This window comes from Myxine glutinosa, chromosome 8 (assembly GCF_964187855.1).
Source record: "Myxine glutinosa chromosome 8, kmMyxGlut1.1, whole genome shotgun sequence".
NCBI classification, from domain to species: domain Eukaryota; kingdom Metazoa; phylum Chordata; class Myxini; order Myxiniformes; family Myxinidae; genus Myxine; species Myxine glutinosa.
Window position 1 is genome coordinate 4,381,231 of NC_136268.1, and position 21,607 is coordinate 4,402,837.

The 21,607-nt window shown below is 44.6% G+C and overlaps 1 protein-coding gene across 4 annotated transcripts in view; it reads right to left on the reverse strand.

Moving 5' to 3' along the window:
• Positions 1-21,607, reverse strand: part of GAS2 (growth arrest specific 2) — a 129,179-nt gene that overhangs the window by 79,338 nt on the left and 28,234 nt on the right. The window contains exon 1 of one of the 4 annotated variants that reach the window (XM_068124006.2): positions 619-982. The exons of 1 other annotated variant lie outside the window; for it this stretch is intronic. The gene's annotated coding sequence lies outside the window, so the exon portion shown is untranslated. 2 more of the 4 variants (XM_068124009.2, XM_068124004.2) reach the window with 2 other exon arrangements.

A 21,607-nucleotide genomic window follows, 5' to 3' on the forward strand; every position in this document is an offset into this window, starting at 1 on the left:
TCAAAATGACATCTTCTGCAAATGCTCTAGCGGAGGTCGACAAGATGATAAGTCGTAGCTCTTAAATCTCTGCTGTGGCGAGCTAGTTCCAGCAGTCATATGGTCACCATCAAAGCCACAGTCAGAAAGTCAGGAAAGCTTTCCGCCAGCCCTTTAACTCTCCGCCGGAACAAATCACCAGCACACTGCACGTTTGTCCCCCCCACCTCGACTCCAAATGCTGTCGAGAACGCGTGACCAGCACTGCAGCTCTTTCAAGAAAACACGGCTCTGTCTGGCCACACGATTTCTCAAATAGTTGTGCTGAGGGACGAGGGGATGGGGGGGGGGGGGGGAGGTGAAACCGGAGTGCAGAAATGAACCACTCTCAAATTGGGTCGTCGTGTCACAAACTCCACATTAACACTCTTTCCGGGAAGTAATACACAACAAAAATCCCCACCACAACTGCATTACGGTATTCGCAAAAATATCAGCGTTGTGCATGGGGGGCTCAAACGCAAAATGCGATTGCACTTAATCAAAGGTACCCTTGCACGAAGCTGACCTGGCTACGCTTTTCCAATCTTAAAAGTTAATCTCGTCGCCACACAAACCAAACCAAACCAAACCACTTACCGCATGAGGAGAACATGAGAGCAAAATAAATTCTGGGATTAAGCTTTGCCCAAGCTTGCCTGGATGTCACTACCTGGCATCTGCGGTGCATGGAAATGTAACACACCAAACACGTCTGAGATGCAAGCAACATCAAAAAGGGGAACACATTCGACTTAAAATATGGAAAAGTGATACGAATAAAGATAAATTGTGACCTTTTTATTACAAGGTCAAAATAATTGCAAGTAATTTGAGATAATCCACCGTCTACCAATCACCGTGGGTGATCACGTCATCGGTGTCTAAAAGCATAAAATAAAAAAGTAAACATAATTAAATAAAAGTATTTCCAGGGAGGGTTTGCCAGATGGTCCAATCACAGTGTCCTGTAGCAAAGTGCATGTGTTGATAGACTTGTCCTCTAAAGACAACGGTCTATTTGTTCACTGTCTCACTCACTGGACTACCTGTGCACAAAAATACTCAAAAAAGAGCTTGCATATTAAAGTGGCTGCAAGTTTGACCAATGGGTGGTGGAGAGGGTGTAGAACAGGCAGACACCCTCAATGTGACATTGATTTTCAATAGACATGATCATCGTTTACGTCACAATTACCACAAAACAGAAGCCGAACTGACAAGGTTATGTACTTGACCCCAACAAAAGCAGCAAATTACACTTGTCAACAAAATTTTTAAAGTTTTATGGTTCTAGTATATTTTGAGGTGATTCTAACCAACATGAATCTGTAGATTTTTCGATTATGATATGCAATTTTCACTAGCACATCCAGTTTTTGAGAACCAGTATACCATAGGAATATCAGCCACAGCCGAAATTCGGGTCAGATTTTCCCACGATCAAGCATATATATACAGACTTGGCATTTAATATGGAATATATATTTTTTTCTTGACTTGGGTTTACTTTCTGAACTCAGTATATCAATCTGGTGAGTTTTTTTTATCCTTCGGTGATGTCTTTGTTGAAAGAACCATGTCACTGATTGTCTTTCGCAGGAAGAAGTCAATAACAGGATTATATCACAGGTGGCGTGACAAAATGTAAGGACAGGTACATTTGACGATTGGCTTCACAATCGGGTATATAAGGGTTGTTGCGTTCTGTATTAGTGGAAAACAACTGCTGCACATCTACAAAAGTTATTGCCGCTTCCTCTGGAGATGGTCCGTCAACTTGACAATGCTGTTTGTCATGGAGTGGTGGCTTTACGAAATTCTGGCATGAAACAGTGTGCTATTGCTCGGCAGTATGGCATCACTCAAGGTCAGGTGTCAAAGATCCTGAAACGAAATGCTCAGAGGGGTGTCCCTACTCCAATACCGAGGCCAGGACGTCCACGCAGAACCACAAGGAGAGATGATCGCCAGCTGCACCGGTTAGTCTGCAATGGCCGTGCCAAGTCAGCTAATCGGCTTAGGGCTGAGTGGCAGCAACTGACAAATGTGCCTGTATCCAGAAGGCTAGTCAACCAACGACTGGTTCAAGCAGGCTATCATGCCAGGCGTCCCCTGCGAAAGCCACACCTGACCAGACAACACAGCCAGTGCCGATTTCAGTGGGCCAGAGAGCACCGTCAATGGCAGCCAGGACACTGGAATCACGTGACCTTCAGTGACGAGTCTAGATTTCTGGTCTATCGTCAAGATGGCCGCATCCGAGTGCGCAGACAAGTGCATGAAGCCCACAACGAAGATTGTATAGTGCCAAGAGTCCAAGCTGGAGTTGGTGGGGTGACCGTTTGGGCTGCTTTTCATGCAGGGGGCAAAACTGACCTTGTTGTTCTGAATGGAAACCTGAACCAGTTCAAGTACAGGGTCATTCTGGAAGAAACATTGCTTCCATTTGCTCCTGCAGCCTTTCGAGGAAACTTTGTCTTCCAAGATGACAATGCACGGCCTCATCGTGGTAGCATGATCCAACACTTTCTGGCTGACGGTGGTGTAGAGCATATGGAGTGGCCTGCCATGTCCCCGGATATGAATCCGATCGAGAACTTGTGGGCAGAATTAACGCGTCAAATCGACAACTTGGACCAGCAGCCGACCTCTGTGCGTGAATTGCAGCAGGCTATTGTCACTGCATGGCAAGCGATTCCTGTCCAAACCTTGGCAAATCTCGTGAACAGCATGCCTCGACGTGTACGTGCTCTCCTGAATGCTCGTGGGGGTTACACGAAGTACTGAACTGTAATTTTACTGTCCGTAATCCCAGTCATAATTTAGCTTTTGTTTTTGTTGAAATTTTTTTTGGCTAATGTGCAAAATAAAGAGATACTTCTGGAAAACGTACAGAAGTTTAACACAGTACTGTCCATGAATTGAGTTCGATATCAGTTTACATCACTTTCAAGGATCAATTTATTTGCTTCGAAATGTCAAATGTGGTTTTTGTTTCTTTTAAAGGTCACATTAACAAAATCTAGAATAATTTCAACATAATTCCAATGAAGTTTTGGTTCTAAGTCATCTTGAAAAGTAAGTTCACCCCCACAAAAAAAATATTCCATATTAAATGCCAAGTCTGTATATATATATATATATATATATATATATATATATATATATATATATATATAGCTGACCACCATATATACCACCTTAGCTGACCGTATCGAGGTTGAATGAATGAATGAATGATCGTTTTAAGGCCATTTTCCCCGCTAGAGCGGGGGTTAGCCTTGCGGGCCCCATGACAATCATGGTTCCCTGTTTGAAGCAATGTTTTTATGGCCGGATGCCCTTCCTGACGCCAACCCTTAGTCGCCTCTTACGATACGCAGGGATACGGTGTACCCATTCTAACCGGGGTACACACCGGGATCATTCATCCCAGCAAGCTGGTACTCAATTTGCTGACCTCGGAAGGATGACAGGCTGAGTCAACCCCCCTGGCGTTAATTCAGCGATCGACCGGAATTCGAACCCAGGATCCTAGGATCCCAAGCCGGCACCCTAACCGCTAAGCCAACACCAGGACTAAACCAACCAGCCAACACCTGACCGTATCGAGGTTGAAGGGCCGAAACGGGATGATGCTGAGGACCTCGACTGAGGACCCGGTCAGTGCGGCACACTTGTGACCAGGTGTGTTTTGAACTTATGTTTGTGCTGGTGCTACCAGTGACTCCCAGGAAAGACTGGGTGGCGACCAGGAATAGGCTGGGGACGCTGGAGAGACAGCATCGGGGGCAGGTGGCCTTGTAAGCCATTTTGCCAAGCTGCATGGTTTGGATTGTGTGGCACCGATAATTTACAGTGTTGGTTAAAAATAGAGAACACCCCAAGGGCTCTCCGAGAGGTGGGGTGGAAGATGGGCCCAAACGGACAGATAAAACAGATAAAGACCCCTATACTGATGTTGACAAATGAGAACGGATTGTGGATGCAAGTCTGGTAAGGTGTCAGTGTGGACGTGAGTTCGGATCCATCAGAGGGTTGAGGATCCATCAGGCCAGGAAGGGGTGTGGGAGTGATCGTGTGGGAGATGTATGTCTATGGGGTGATGGTGTGCATGTGGAGGCAGGACAGGTTCCAGAGAAGTATGGGTGTGGACGTGAGTTTGAGTCAGTGAGAGGATTGCATGTCCATCAGAGCCGAATGGTTGTGTGTGCGTAAGGTGGGTGAGGAGGAGGTACAGCAAGGCAGGGCCTTTGAAAAGAGGACACGTAAGACGGCCGGGAGAAACAGCCAGGTAGCAAGCCACAGTGTTGTATGTCCTGGGGTTGTACTTCAGCAGGGAAAGGATGTGAGGAGGAGAGTGAAATGGCCAGGTATAGGAGAAAGGGAAGTATGGGAGAGAATGGATGGAGTGATGTGTGGGGCGCTTCATAGGTTGAAAGGAAGGGTGGAAGATAGATTGAGAAAGATGAATGAGATTGTGTTTGAGTATGCATGTGTCACGTTTGGAGTGAAAGAGTGTATAGAGAGGGGTGAGAAGGAGGCATGTTTGAGCAGGAGGCAGAGGGAGATCCATGAGTTGAGAATGGAGTTGAGGAGTTTGAATGGAAGATGGAAGAGGGCAGTGGAAGGGGAGAGGAATGGGCTTGAGGTGTTGATGAAGCAGGTGAGGATGAGGTTGGTGAAGTTGAAGAGAGTGGAAAGGATGAAGAGGTGAAGAAAGGAGAGGCAGAGGAAGAGAAAGAGGTTCTTTGAGAAGCCTTTTCAGTTTATGAAGGATCTGTTGGAGCCGTCTCGAGGTGGTGTACTGAAGGTACCAAAGGAAGAGTTGGAAGGTCACCTGCGACCTGCGTGTCACGTATGCAGACACAAGGAGGAACGAAGTGGTGGAGGACATCGAAGGATTGGTGAGACCGACAGAGCCAGGTGTTCCATTTGATTTGTCAGAGCCAAAGATGTCTGAGATTGAGGCAGTTTTGAGGAAGGCACGGGCGGCATCGGCTCCAGGACCAAGTGGAGTGCCATACAAGGTGTTTAAGAGTTGTGAAGGTATCAGGCAGTATCTGTGGAAGGCTCTGAAGGTGGCATGGAGGCAAGGAGTGGTGCCCAGTCAATGGACGAGGGCGGAAGGAGTTTATATTCCAAAGCAGGAGGCTGTGACACTGTAGCAGTTTAGACCTATATCATTGCTCGATGTAGATGGGAAGATATTGATGAGTGTCTTTGTGGCACGGCTCTCAGGCTTCATTAGAGGGAATGGTTTTGTGGATGGTTCGGTGCAAAAGGCAGGAATACCAGGATCACTAGGATGCATTGAACACTCGGCAATGGTTTGGCAAGTGTTACAGGAGGCAAAGAGGCAAAGGAAGGATGTGGCGGTGGTATGGCTGGATTTGGAGAATGCATATGGGTCAGTGCCGCATGCCTTGATCAGGTATGCCATGGTTTTTTTTTTTTGGGTGACACGGAGATTTCGGGATTTTTTGATGGCATATTATGATCAGTTTTGGATGCAGTTTGCGACACAGTCCTATGTAACAGAGTGGCAGAAGTTGGAAGTGGGGATCCCGATGGGATGTATCATCTCCCCTATTTTGTTTGTGCTGGTTATGGAGTTATTGATACGTGCGGTGAGTGGACGTGGGAAAGAAGTGGAGCTAGCCCCTGGTCAGAGGTTGCCAGCAATGTTTGCTTTCATGGATGACCTGACAGTTGTCCAACAGTCCGCTGATGCAGCAGCAGAGGTACTGGGGCGACTGGAAAGGTTGATGCGGTGGGCAAGAATGGGATTTAAAGCAAGAAAGTCGAGGAGTGTGGTAGTGAGATGAGAAGTGGTGGATAACATGCACAGGTTTGAGCTGGGAGGGGAGGTGGTTCCATCATTGGTAGAGGCCCCTGTCAAGAGTTTGGGAAGATGGTACACAGTGGAGTTGAATGATGTGGGAAGAGTGGAGGAGGTCAGAAACAAGCTTTTGAGAGGTTTGAGGAGGATTGATGGATGTGGTTTGCCAGGTAAGTTGAAGGTATGGTGTTTGAAGTTTGGATTGATGCCACGAGTATTGTGGCCATTGATGATGTATGATATTGCAATTGGGCATGTGGAGAGGATGGAGGTTGTGGTGAGCAGGTTTGTGAGGAGGTAGTTGGGAGTGCCACGCTGTTTGATGAACATTGCCTTTTATGGTCAGGGTGGGAAACTCCAGTTTCCCTTGACATCATTAACCGAGGAGTTTAAGGTGGTGAGGGTGGGGGAGTTCATGATGTTGCGGGATTCAAGTGATGCAGTGGTAAAGAATGCTATCCCAGAGAAGAAGGGAAGTCGGAAGTGGCATGCAAGAGCAGAGGTGGACGAGATGGAGGAGCGGTTGCAACAAGAGGAGGTCATGGGTATGGTACAGCATGGGAAGCATGGCTTGAGGTGGATGAAGCATGAGCGATGGGGAAAGGCATGTGTGAAAGAGAGGAGGAAGATGGTTGAGAGGGAGGTGAGAAGAAAGGAAGAGGAGGGGAGATATGTGAAAGCAGTCGGTCAGGCACAGCAGGGTGCTTGGACTAAGTGGGAAGGTGTGCGGGTGAGGATATTGAAGTGGCAAGAGATTTGGAGGATGGAGCCAATATTGTTGAATTTCCTGTTGCGGGCAACGTATGATGTGCTTCCGTCACCAGTAAACTTGAGATTGTGGGGGTTGTTGCAGGAGGAGAGATGTTATTTGTGTGGAGGTGTGGGAATGGTGCAGCATGTACTGAGTGCATGTTCAGTCGCAATGGCAGCAGGAAAATACAGGTGGCGACATGATCAGGTGCTGGCGCAGATGGTGCAACAAGAGGTGCTGAGGTCGAGAGAAAGAAGAGTGGAGAAGGAGACTGATGGGGGAGAGGTGTGGTTTGTCAAAGAGGGCCAAGTGGTAAGAGGTGGAAAGAGGAGGAGGTGGAAAACAAGAGGGCTGTCAGATGCTTGTGATTGGCAGGTGGTGGCAGACCTAAAGCCACAATTGGTATTCCCAGAGGAGATCTGTGTGACAAGGTTGCGGCCTGACATTGTCATTTGGTCAGGTGCAACAAGACAGGTCATCTTAGGGGAATTGTCGGTACCTTGGGAAGAGAATATGGAGGAGGTGCACGAGAGGAAGAGAGGAAAGTACAGTGAGCTGGAGGCAGAGTGCCGGGAGAAGGGTTGGCGAGTTTCGTGTCAGCCATTTGAGGTGGGGTGCAGAGGGTATATTGGCAATTCCTTTTCTGCATTTCTTGCTAGGCAGGGAGTGTGTGGGACAGAAAGAAGGAGGATGTGTGACAAGGTGGCCCAGGTTGCCTTGAAAGGCTCATTTTGGATATGGAGGAAGTTTATGGAGGCATGTCGAATGGTGTAGGTTGGTTGTGTTTTTTGTTTGTTTTTTGTTACAATTATTATTTCTTATTTTGTGTATATGAGTGAGTGGGTGAGGGTGTGTGTTTTTTGCATGAATTAATTTTTGCATGAGTGTGTGTTTTTTGTATGTTGAGTGGTGTATGTTGTAAGGGTAGGTGGTTGGTTGGTGTGTGTGTGTGTGTGTGTGTGTGTGTGTGTGTGTGTGTGTATGGGTATGTATGAATGATCTGGTGTGTTTTGCTGGTGAGTGGTGAAGGGTATAAAGGTGGGTGTTTGAGTGTTCCACCGTGTTTGTTTGGTGCTGTGGATTCTGGATGCGGAGGTGTTGTTGTTGATGTTGTCTGCGTTCGCACTGGCTGGGGGTGGGTGTATGTACGCTCCCAGGTGTAGTTGCTGCATGTGGATGTGCATGTGCCCCTGCTGGCGCACCTCAGCTGACCGTATCGAGGTTGAAGGGCCGAAACGGGATGATGCTGAGGACCTCGACTGAGGACCCGGTCAGTGTGGCACACTTGTGACCAGGTGTGTTTTGAACTCAAATGTATATATATATATATATATATATATATATATATATATATATATATATATATACACAGACTTGGCATTTAATATGGAATATTTTTTTTGTGGGGGTGAACTTACTTTTCAAGATGTCTTAGAACCAAAAGTTCATTGGAATTATGTTGTGTGTGTGTTTATTTTTTATTTTTTATTTTTATTTTTATTTTTTTTAATTTTTTTTTCTATACAAGATCGAGGCTCGTGAAAGAGCGAACATTAATCACACAGAAAGACAAACAGACACACAAAACAAATAACATCGGGAGCGGTAGACAAGATGGGGAGAGAGGGGGAAGGACACAAACACAACATTTGAGAGCAGGGACCGAGAGACATGGAGACATCGAGAGAACTGTGGGAGGGAGAGGGCTTTGGGGGGGAGGCATGGGAAGGTGGGGGGGGGGGGGTGGGAGAGCTATCAAACATATGGACACTGCCAAGACTTCCAGGAAAGAAGTTGGAATTTCAAACAAGTTGGATCTGGGATGAATTAGTGGGGGTAGAAAAGATCAAGGTTTTGGATGGGGGAAGATAAGAGATGGTGGTGAACAGCTGTTTTGAAGACCTGGAGGGAGGAGTGTGATTGAAGTGAGTGTGGGAGTTTGTTCCAGAGGCGGGAGAAAAGAGGAATGAAAGAGTGAAGGTGAGCAGAGAGCCGAGATTTCGGCAGTTTAACCATCAGAGGGTGGCTGGCAGATCTTGTGCGACCTGTAGGAATATTTGGGGGGACAGAGCACAGAGAGAGCTGGGGGAGCAACGCCGGAGAGGAGTCGGTAGAAGACAGAAAGACCACCTACCTGCCTGTGGTGAGTGAGTGAAAGGCCCTCAGAGATAGCTTCATCGCGGGAGATTCCAATGATTCTGAAAGCTTTGGATTCAACAGCGTGAAGCCGAGCCAGGTGTGAGGCAGGAGCACCAGCCTGGCCCACTGCAATGTTGAAATTATTCTAGATTTTGTTAATGTGACCTTTAAAAGAAACAAAAACCACATTTGACATTTCGAAACAAATAAATTGATCCTTGAAAGTGATGTAAACTGATATCGAACGCAATTCATGGACAGCACTGTGTTAAACTTCTGTAAGTTTTCCAGAAGTATCTCTTTATTTTGCACATTAGCCAAATTTTTTTTTTAACAAAAACAAAAGTTAAATTACGACTGGGATTACGGACAGTAAAATTACAGTTCAGTACTTCGTGTAACCCCCACGAGCATTCAGAAGAGCACGTACACGTTGAGGCATGCTGTTCACGAGATTTGCCAAGGTTTGGACAGGAATCGCTTGCCATGCAGTGACAATAGCCTGCTGCAATTCACGCACAGAGGTCGGCTGCTGGTCCAGGTTGTCGATTTGACGCGTTAATTCTGCCCACAAGTTCTCTATCGGATTCATATCCGGGGACATGGCAGGCCACTCCATATGCTCTACACCACGGTCAGCAAGAAAGTGTTGGACCATGCGAGCACGATGAGGCCGTGCATTGTCATCTTGGAAGACAAAGTTTCCTCAAAAGGCTGCACGAGCAAATGGAAGCAATGTTTCTTCCAGAATGGCCCTGTACTTGAACTGGTTCAGGTTTCGATTCAGAACAACCAGGTCAGTTTTGCCCGCTGCATGAAAAGCAGCCCAAACGGTCACCCCACCACCTCCAGCTTGGACTCTTGGCACTATACAATCTTTGTTGTAGGCTTCATGCACTTGTCTGCGCACTCGGACGTGGCCATCTTGACGACAGACCAGAAAACTAAACTCGTCACTGAAGATCATGTGATTCCAGTGTCCTGGCTGCCATTGACGGTGCTCTCTGGCCCACTGCAATCGGCGCTGGCGGTGTTGTCTGGTCAGGTGTGGCTTTCTCAGGGGACGCCTGGCACGATAGCCTGCTTGAACCAGTCGTTGGTTGACTAGCCTTCTGGATACAGGCACATTTGTCAGTTGCTGCCACTCAGCCCTAAGCCGATTAGCTGACTTGGTACGGCCATTGTGGACTAACCGGTGCAGCTGGCGATCATCCCTCCTTGTGGTTCTGCGGGGACGTCCTGGCCTCGGTATTGGAGTAGGGACACCCCTCTGAGCATTTCGTTTCAGGATCTTTGACACCTGACCTTGAGTGATGCCATACTGCCGAGCAATAGCACACTTTTTCATGCCGTAATTTCGTAAAGCCACCACTCCATGACAAACAGCATCGTCGAGTTGACGGCCCATCTCCAGAGGAAGCGGCAATAACTTTTGGAGACGTGCAGCAGTTGTTTTCCACTAATACAGAACGCAACAACCCTTGTATACCCGACTGTGAAGCCAATCATCAAATGCACCTGTCCATACATTTTGCCACGCCACCTGTGATATAATCCTGTTGTTGACTTCTTGCTGCGACAGACAATCAATGACATGGTTCTTTTAACAAATAAATCACCGAAGTGTAAAAGAAACTCACCAGATTGATATACTGAGTTAAGAAAGTAAACCCAAGTCAAGAAAAAAAAAATATTCCATATTAAATGCCAAGTCTGTATATATATACAGACTATATATTTATACTAGCGGGGTCACCCGTGGGAATCCCACGGGCATGGATGTGTGTGACATTTCGACATATTGAGTTAGATGCTGCACCTGCACATTCAGTTATATAAAATGGTTACTGGCAATAATTGATCACATCCACAAATGATGTAATCCACACAATTTATGTACTTTACATAACGTTAATAGGAATACATACATGCCCGTGTAGATGGGAAATACAGTTTGTTTGAAAGAAATCACAAATATCAGAAGAAAGTTTTAAAAATTTAGAACTATTCTCACTCAGAGTTAAACAACACCGTAATATTATGCGGTTGCTTCAACGTTTTCGTTGAATTATATGTCATCATTGTGAGATTTTTTTGGAATTTTTTTTTTTGAAATGAGATTTTTAGGCAAAACGGCAAAAAAGCAACAGAACAGCTGTGAAACAACATCAAAACAGCAGTGAAAAAGCATCAAAACAACAGTGGAAAGCGTCAAAACAGCAGTGAAAAAGCATCAAAACAGCTGAAAAAGCATCAAAACAGCAGTGAAAAAGCATCAAAACAGCAGTGAAAAAGCATCAGAACAGCTGTGAAAAAACAGCACTGAAAAAGCATCAAAACAGCAGTGAAAAAGCATCAAAACAGCAGTAAAAAGCATCAAAACAGCAACAATAGTCCGGTGATTTTTCAATCACCGCAACTAAATGTGTCTGAGTAATTAACTATTTTCCTTCGTGACCTCCTTTTGTTGCCTGAATGGTGTCACTGCAGGACCTCCGGGTAAACAACATTACGGGTGAAGATTCCACTGCGGCCATCAATTTTTCCCTGTTGGCCATTACTGACTACCTTTACCTTGACATCCTCAAATCGTTTAGCACGCGACAATGCAACATATAATTGGCCATGGCTGAAGACGGGTTCTGGTAGGTAAATCCCAACTTTGTGTAATGTTTGACCTTGACTCTTGTTTATTGAGAAAGAGAATGCCACACGAACTGGAAATTGATGGCGTTTGAGTACGAATGGTAGTGTTGTATCGGAAGGTGCAATACTAATCCTGGGTAAAAATGTGCGTGTTCCTTTGTGACTGCCAGAAATTATTTCTCCATCTATTATGTTTGGCAACAATCTTTTAACAACCAATCTTGCACCATTGCACAGTCCCTGTTTCGGATCAAAGTTACGGAGTAACATGATGACAGCACCATCTTTGAGACGAAGTTTGTGCAATGGCATTCCAGAAGGAGTTAATTGATTTAGGAATTACATAGGATAATTTAGTGCCTCTTCAGGGTCATCACAGACAATGGAATCAGCGCTGAAGTACGTCTTTTCTTCCCCAGGAAATGCATCCAGTATCTCATCGTTGATCACAAATGTGGATTCATTCTTTGGACACAACACGGCTCGTTGTGCCAGCGCATCATAGTTTGAATGGATTTCGTTCAAATTACCAAAAACAGCCTCTGCTAAAGACATGTTGTCTTCTACACAGATACGATCAGGCAGTCGTATTAAATCTGAGTCAGGAATTGTTTCCACAGTCCCATTTCCAACCGACAGTAACCATTTTGAGAATTCTTCGTCATCATTAGCTCTCATGTTTGATTTTAAGTTCAGCAGTTTGAACTTTGGCCACAACTTGCTACGCTTGATGCATGTGGCGATGATTGCTGCAGGTGCAGCGCGAGGTACAACGGGCAAAACCTGCCTGAAGTCCCCACCAAGAAGTAAGACCTTTCCACCAAAAGGAATGTTGTTGCTGGTTACATCCCGGAGACATCGATCAACAGCCGCTAAAGCATATGCTGGAGCCATAGGTGCTTCATCCCAAATGAATAGGTTGGCCTTCCTTAGAGTATCTGCATCTTTACTCGTAGGTGATATGTTGCATGTGGAGTTTTCCAAAATGGGCACTGGCAATTTAAATCGATGGTGCGATGTACGGCCCCCTGCTAGCAATGTTGCTGCAATGCCCGAGTACGCCATTGGAAGAACCAAACGACACTGGCCTTGCAAGATGTGCAGAAGCGTATTATAGAGAAAGGTCTTGCCACTTCCGCTCGGTCCATCAACGAAAAACAACCGGTTGCCTGTGTACTGGTCCCTACAATGAACGGCCTGTAGGACCTCATCTACAATTTTGATTTGGTCATCATTTAGTAGTTGTCTGTTGTTTTCACCTTTTTCATGTTCATCTCCCGGTACATACTGATAATCATCGCTCGAAAGATCTTCAACAGTGTCTGGAGGTACTGGTAACTGAAATGCTTCCAAGGTCTGTCCATGTCTTAGGAGGAAGGACTGTATTTCTCGCAATGCCATGAAAATACTTTGTTCCAAGATATGGCCGCTGTGCACAAAATCTTCGCAAAGGTCGTTTTTATATTTTTCCCACAGTGCCGACGTGTCTGTTGGTGTGCAGAATATGCATAGGGTTGCAAAAAGAGATCTCAATTGTTGTGGCATGGCAAAGATAACTCCATCAGCTAAGGACCTGTCCCATTCTGTATCATCTTCTGTTAAATGTAATTTCCTGGCTGCATCCTTGTATGTTTCACAAACTGCTCCATCTACGGTTCTGAGATCTTCAAATGATGTTTTACCAGGGCAGTGCAGCAGGAGTACACGAAGATGAAAGCGCTCAATGTCCATAGGGCTTGCCGAAACCATGCGTCCGATAACCTTGTTGCCGCCCCGGCGTCGAAGTTTCCATGTCTTTTGTCCATCTTCAAATACGTAATATTTTGGAATGTCATGGTACAGATAACTTCGTGCCTCAGGGTCTCTCTGGTTTAACTGAAACCAAGCTGTAAGTGTTGTACCCCTATGTCGTACAATGGCTTCTTCCTCGTTACCATCCCTGAACACAACAGTCTGCAATTCAGGTAAGTGTACCGCAAGTCTGGTGATGGAATGGGACTGTTTGTGCATTTCAAATTCCATCAATCTCCATGCTGCCTCTGGGGCACTGACATATCTACAGTCCAAATAGGTCTTTATTTCGTCCACCTCCACTCTCCCGCGCTCTCGAATTTCGATGCTGGCACAGTCATGTCCCTTGTACACATATTTAAATAAGTACTTTATACTCTTTATGCTTGCGCAAACCTCAATGTTGATGTGTGCTCTGTACTTCTTCAGTAAATAAGCATTGAATGGGACGACATATTGGCAATCAACATCGGTTCCATGAACGGTTATGGTGGGTCCATTTGGGGGACGCTTGTAAAGGGCATAGCCATCTATGCTCGCAAGTGTCTCTGCAGCATACGCTTTTGGAAAGCCTTTACTGCACACTCCATCTTTCACACAAATCGAATGGCGATTTAAATTGCCACACGGACCATGTATCATGTGAGACTTCACCAAGGAATGGATCTCTGGTGACTCATTTGAATTAGGAATTTGTGCGGAAACAATTCTGTCAATGTCTTCAGCGGTACAAATTTTATCTTCTTGGCACAGCATGAGTAATATGTGGGCATGCGGTAGGCCACGCTTCTGATACTCGACGACGTAGAGAAATGCACGTACTTTGCCCAACACGTGCTTCTTCGTTATATCGTCGATTAACTCTTTTAATTTCAGATGAAACACGCGTGCCACTAAATCTGGTCTGCCTTCAGCTCGTTGGTGTTGGCCGATGTTTTCTTGTATCTCTGTCCATTTTGGATTACACGTGAACGTGATGAAAAGATCTGGTTTTCCGAATTTGCGAACAATGGCCATAGCATCTTGGTAGTTCTGCTGCATAGCTCTGGGACTCCCTGCAAAACTCGACGGCAAAATGACGATACGACCGACAGGACGTTGGTTATCAGCAGCAACGTTCTGGACGTGGTCCAGTAGTCCTCTGTATTCCATGGCTCTAAGGGTTTCCTGATTTTGTTTGAAGTATTGCAGTCGATTTGCTTCTGCCTTGCAATAACCGTCGACAACATACTGCTGGAACAATTTCCCCGAAGAATGGATAGTGCTGAATTCATTTCGAATAGCCAGTCGGTAGGCATAGAATTCACGATGAGTTACCTTGTTTCGAACCGCAGTCTGTCGCTGGTGAGGCATGTTTATCATCCATCCAGGCTCGCCATGTGGAAAGAGAATGGGATATGTCATGGGATCAATGTGAGAGGAAAGTGGAGAGAGATTGTGTAAGCCCTGGTCATGCAAATGAACCTGGAAATCCCTGTTTGCAGGTGGTTCACCATCTTGTCCACTAACGAAGACAGCAGCAATTTCATCAGCAGTTGGTATGTTGTAACGTCTTTGGTCGTCTGCACACAGTCGACGAAAATGCATTTCCAAGGTAGAAGGGAGGCGATCTTCAAGGACAGCTTTCCTGATTTCTTCCTGTTCACGCTCGAACATAGTCTTGTAACATGTGACATAAGGATTAACGTCAGATAGTATGTTGTGCAGTTCTGCCATCAATTCTTGCAAACATCTGTGATTCTCAGGTCGATTCATACGTTCCTTTGTAGCTTGAGCTGTATCCAAAATAAATAATTGTGCAAATTGTGCTTGTTCATGTACATGTGATGGATGTAATGGACCACAGCGATGGTAAATTTGACCGTGGATTTTGAAACAGTATGGTCCATTTCCTGGAGGAGATGAGATCTGAGCACCCATTGATGCAAAAGCTAATGCCGAATTGTAATTCCGGATATTGTCTCGGAAGTTGCGACATTTTCCATCGTCACCCTGATAAAGTTGTTGCAGTCGAGCAGGTACGGCAAATAGTGGAGGCAATTTAACTTTTCCCTTGGAACAACACAGTGTAAATCCATCCCCTTGTCCTGTTGATTCATTTGTGAAATGGTGTGCAGAACAGTACACACATGGTGACGTCATTGGACCGCATTTATGCTCTTGAACAATATTATCGGATACTTCGGCCGGATCCATTATGGCTGCGGTTGTATATGTTTGCTGAGCACTCCAACGTCTTTGTTGCTCAGCATGCCGTGCGAGTCTGTGTTGGCGTTCATCGACGGTCTCGTTCTCGCACCTCATCGTTGTTGCAGCAGCATCCTGTGCGAGTCTGTGTTCACGTTCGTCGAGGGTCTCGTTCTCCCTCCTCATCGTTGTTGCAGCAGCATCCTGTGCGAGTCTGTGTTCACGTTCGTCGAGGGTCTCGTTCTCCCTCCTCATCGTTGTTGCAGCAGCATCCTGTGCGAGTCTGTGTTCACGTTCGTCGAGGGTCTCGTTCTCCCTCCTCATCGTTGTTGCAGCAGCATCCTGTGCGAGTCTGTGTTCACGTTCGTCGAGGGTCTCGTTCTCCCTCCTCATCGTTGTTGCAGCAGCATCCTGTGCGAGTCTGTGTTCACATTCGTCGAGGGTCTCGTTCTCCCTCCTCATCGTTGTTGCAGCAGCATCCTGTGCGAGTCTGTGTTCACGTTCGTCGAGGGTCTCGTTCTCCCTCCTCATCGTTGTTGCAGCAGCATCCTGTGCGAGTCGGTGTTCACGTTCCTCAACTGTCTCGTTCTCCTGTCTCATTCGTTTTCTTGCTGCAACCTGTTCAAGTCTGCATTGACGTTCGTCGACGGACTCGTTCTCCCGTCTCATTCGTTTTCTGGCTGCATCCTGTTCAAGTCTGCATTGACGTTCGACGACGGACTCGTTCGCCCTTCTCATTCGTTTTCTAGCTGCATCCTGTTCAGGTCTGCGTTCTTCATCCATTTTGGAAATGGAAGTTTCCACGCACCGCATGAATTGTCACGATCCTCAATAGGAAGTGTCTCATAATTATCAAATGACAAATGGCAAGTAAATTACATTGTGAAAATTTAATATTTCAAATAGACCTATTTAAAGTGTATGCGCAAATAACTAATAAATAAAAAAACGAAGAAATATATGTCGTTTTGTGACGACTGTCACCAAAGGTAAACGGTGAATTCACTCGGTTTATTCGGTTCGGCTCGGTTTAAAGAAAAAGCGATAATGTCGAAATGTTGACGTCTGTGTCATGTTGGGCGGTGTATGATACTTGTTGGCTGTTGGGCGGTGATATGGTGTATTTTTAAAAATATATCTCTGCGTTTTCCCGCGTTGCTGACACCGAGTCTAAAACCATGATGGTGAGTTATATTGGAGATAAAGGCGTGAGAGAGACTCAATGGCCTTGAAGTTACAGGCATTTGAGAATTCATTTCGTTCTATAAACGGCAACTTTCATCGGATTTTCTTCTCGTTTTTTTTCAACCGAGTCTAAAACTATGTTAGCGACTGTGAAAAATGAAATGATATATCGAATTTAAAATAGATATCGACACATTGCCGTCGGTGTCATGTTGGGCGGTGTATGATACACCATGACGCGATTTTAAAAAATATATCTCTGCATTTTCCCGCGTGTGTGGAATGTTTGTGGAAAATTAAAGATTTCAAATAAACCTATTTAAAGTGTATGCGCACATAACTAATAAAAAAAACGAAGAAATATCTCTCGGTAATTTCCTGAAACATATTTTACTTCCGGCTAATATGTTGAATGAAATAAAAACGAAGAAATATATGTCGGCATCATTGTTGACGTTTTTGTGACGACTATCATCAAACGAAATAGTAATATATCATAACGGAAAAGCAAAAGCGAATTTTTAATATATATCGACACATTGCCGGCGGTGTCATGTTGGGCGGTGTATGATACACCATGACGCGATTTTAAAAAATATATCTCTGCATTTTCCCGCGTGTGTGGATTGTTCTCAATTATTGCTGACACCGAGTCTAAAAGTAAAACCATCGATAAAAATGAAATCATATGGTGAGTTAGATTGGAGATAAAGGCGTGAGAGAGACTCAATGGCCTTGAAGTTACAGGCCTTTGAGAATTCATTTCGTTCTATAAACGGCAACTTTCATTGGATTTTCTTCCCGTTTTTTTTCAACCGAGTCTAAAACTATGTTAGCGACTGTGAAAAATGAAATGATTTATCGAATTTGATTTGAAATAAAACTGGGGGAGAGCAAGACACCACGGGCCTACAAAACAGGACTCAAAGCTATGCGAGTTAATAAAATGGTGGATATTTGTTTATAGCCACTCCCAGAATGGGTGGAGCTATGGGTGGAGCTACTCTGCAAACCGAGTAAGCCACACCCCGGACAGACACCCAACAGATAGACAGACAGACAGACAGACAGAATCATCTACGGCTATTATAATATAGATGTATGTAATAGATGGGTGCTGAACATTATCCATACAAAAAACAAAGGAAAATATTTGTAAAAAGTAAAGTTTTGTAGGATTTTGTATATATCTAGTGTGTGTATATATCTAGTGTGTGTATATATATATATATATATACACGAGCTTGGCTCGGCTCGCTGCGCTCGTCTCACCACGCTTCGTTACTGAGGAGCGGGCTTATTTTAGCTGAGGATAATGACTGTACCTGTGATGTTGTGTTGTGTTGTGTTGTGTTGTGTTGTACCTCACCACCAAGTAATTCAAAAGACCTCACCACCACAAAATTGAAAACACCCCACAACCACAAAATACGTAATAAAAACACCTCACAGCCACAAAATTAAAACCACCTCACAGCCAAGAAACACATATTTAAAAACACCTCACAGCCATGAAATTAAAAACACCTCACAGCCATGAAACACGAAATAAAAAACACCTCACAGCTATGAAATTAAAAACACCTCACAGCCACAAAACACGTAATTAAAAACACCTCACAGCCACTAAACACGAAATTAAAAACACCTCACAGCCACGAAACACGTAATTAAAAACACATCACAGCCACAAAATGAAAAACACCTCACAGCCACGAAACACGTAATTAAAAACACCTCACAGCCACGAAACACGTAATTAAAAACACCTCACAGCCACGAAACACGTAATTAAAAACACCTCACAGCCACGAAACACGTAATTAAAAACACATCACAGCCACAAAATGAAAAACACCTCACAGCCACGAAACACGTAATTAAAAACACCTCACAGCTACGAAACACGTAATTAAAAACACCTCACAGCTACGAAACATGAAATTAAAAACACCTCACAGCCACAAAACACTAAATTAAAAACACCTCACAGCCACGAAATTAAAAACACCTCAAAGCCACGAAATTAAAAACAGCTCACAGCCATAAAATACCTCACCACCACATCATTTAAAAACACCTCACCACCACGTCATTTAAAAACACCTCACCACCACATAATTAAAAACACCTCACCACCACATAATTAAAAACACCTCACCACCACATAATTAAAAACACCTCACCACCACATAATTCAAAACACCTCACCACCAAGTAATTCAAAACACCTCATCAACTAATTCAAAACACCTCACCAATTCAAAACACCTCACCACCAACTAATTCAAAACACCTCACCACCACATAATTCAAAACACCTCACCACCACGTGATTTAAAAACACCTCACCACCACGTGATTTAAAAACACCTCACCAACACGTGATTTAAAAACACACCACCACGTGATTTAAAAACACCTCACCACCACCTGATTTAAAAACACCTCACCACCACCTGATTTAAAAACACCTCACCACCACCTGATTTAAAAACACCTCACCACCACCTGATTTAAAAACACCTCACCACCACCTGATTTAAAAACACTCACCACCAGGTGATTTAAAAACACCTCACCACCACGTGATTTAAAAACACCTCACTACCACGTGATTTAAAAACACCTCACCACCACGTGATTTAAAAACACCTCACCTCCACGTCATTTAAAAACACCTCACCACCACATAATTCAAAATACCTCACCACCACGTGATTCAAAACCACCACAATGTTATTAAAAACACTTCACAACCACGGAAACAAAAGTTTGAGGGAGTCGTTAAGTGACAACACAGACACTGCCCAGATGTGTAGATATCTATCTATAATTCCAGTAATCTCTGTGTGTTTGTATGTGTGTATGTGTGTATGTTTGTCTGTGACCGCTGTTTCTCGACAACCACGGGTCCGATATACTTTAAACTTGCCAGGTATATTGCTGGGGACCCGAGGATGTGCCTTTTCAAGGTTTCATATTAATCGGACAAGTACTTAGCGAGCTATGGCGATTTCTTTACCAAACACTGCAAGCCGTTCGCTTTGGACCAAACCATTGCATGTAAATAGAGGGGGGGGTTCTGTGGTCGTTGCGAATGGACCAAACCATTCATGTAAATAGAGGGGGGGGGGGGTTCTGTGGTCGTTACTGCCACGTGGTTTCAAAGTTTTTTTTTGTTGTTGTTGTTTGCACGCATGTTTTTTTGCACCCACGTACGGGCACGCCCTAGGATGTTTACACACACACACCCCTACACAAATTTTTTTTTTTTTTTTTTTTGGCAAGGAACGGGCACCCACGTACAGGCACGTCCTAGCTTATATATAGTACGGGCATGCCCAATCTCTGTGTGTTTGTTTGTACGTTTGTTTGTCTGTGACCGCTGTTTCTCGACAACCACGGGTCCGATATACTTTAAACTTGCCAGGTATATTGCTGGGGACCCGAGGATGTGCCTTTTCAAGGTTTCATATTAATCGGACAATTACTTACCGAGCTATGTCCAAAAAACGATTCAACCAATCAGAGAGCAGCGAGCTATCGCGTGTGCCGAACGTGGCGGACACACTCTGCCTCGGATGGCACATTTGAGAGCGTATTCATTTATTTCCCGTCGGCAAACTATGTTGGCGCTATGTTGGCGTTAAACGATGTTTTAAAACTAATTAAAACCCCGGGGGGATTGTCACTGTACTCGCAAGCCGTTCGCCGTTCGCTTTGGCGTTGCGAATGGACCAAAACATTTCATGCACCAAACCATTTCATGTAAAGCGTTCGCCGTTCGCTTTGGCGTTGCGAATGGACCAAAACATTTCATGGACCAAACCATTTCATGTAAATAGAGGGGGGGATATAATTTTAGATATAGATATAGTACGGGCATGCCCTAGTCTATCAATAATTCCAGTAATCTCTGTGTGTCTGTGTGTGTGTCTGTGTGTTTGTCTGTGACCGCTGTTTCGCGACAACTACCGGTCCGATATACTTGCAACTTGCCAGGTATATTGCTGGGGACCCGAGGATGTGCCTTTTCAAGGTTTCATATTAATCGGACAAGTAGTTACCGAGCTATGGCGATTTCTTTACCAAACTCCGCAAGCCGTTCGCTTTGGACCAAACCATTGCATGTAAATAGAGGGGGGGGATTGTCACCGTACTCGCAAGCCGTTCGCTTTGGACCAAACCATTTCATGTAAATAGAGGGGGGGATTGTCACCGTACTCGCAAGCCGTTCGCTTTGGACCAAACCATTTCATGTAAATAGAGGGGGGGGATTGTCACCGTACTCGCAAGCCGTTCGCTTTGGACCAAACCATTTCATGTAAATAGAGGGGGGGGATATAATTTTAGATATATATATATACACAAAGAATTAAGTTAAGCACCCCTACACAACGAATTAAGGTAAGCACCCCCTAATATATATTCTTTGTGTATATGTATACATTGGCATATATTCTAAGGTATGTGAGATCAAATAATGATTGGTATGACATTAGCAATTATCCATTGATGAAATTGAGTGATCAAAGTGAAAAAAAGTGATTGGTTGAGTCAGTGATCCGATCACGTGGGTCCTACACACGTTATTGACGCAAAGATCGCTAGAGGTCTTCTCAGAACAATGACTGTACGTTAGAAAACATAAACGTCATCCACACTGTCCGTGATGGACCTATAGCTCCATACTTAAATTGAGGTGAAAATATGCCTAAAATTCCCAAATAATTTCACCTTAAATTATTCAGAATAAAATATTGAAAACGGCATGATTGTTATGTTTTTATGTGACCATAATATCACTTCTCCAGAAAATATAGCAATATCATGGGTATATTACACTGTTTTGACGACAACAAACTTGTAATGTGCGAGGTTGTAAAAAAACGGGGGGGGTGCTTAACTTAATTATTTGTGTATAGTACGGGCATGCCCTAGTCTATCTATAATTCCAGTAATCTCTGTGTGTCTGTGTGTGTGTCTGTGTGTTTGTCTGTGACCGCTGTTTCGCGACAACTACCGGTCCGATATACTTGAAA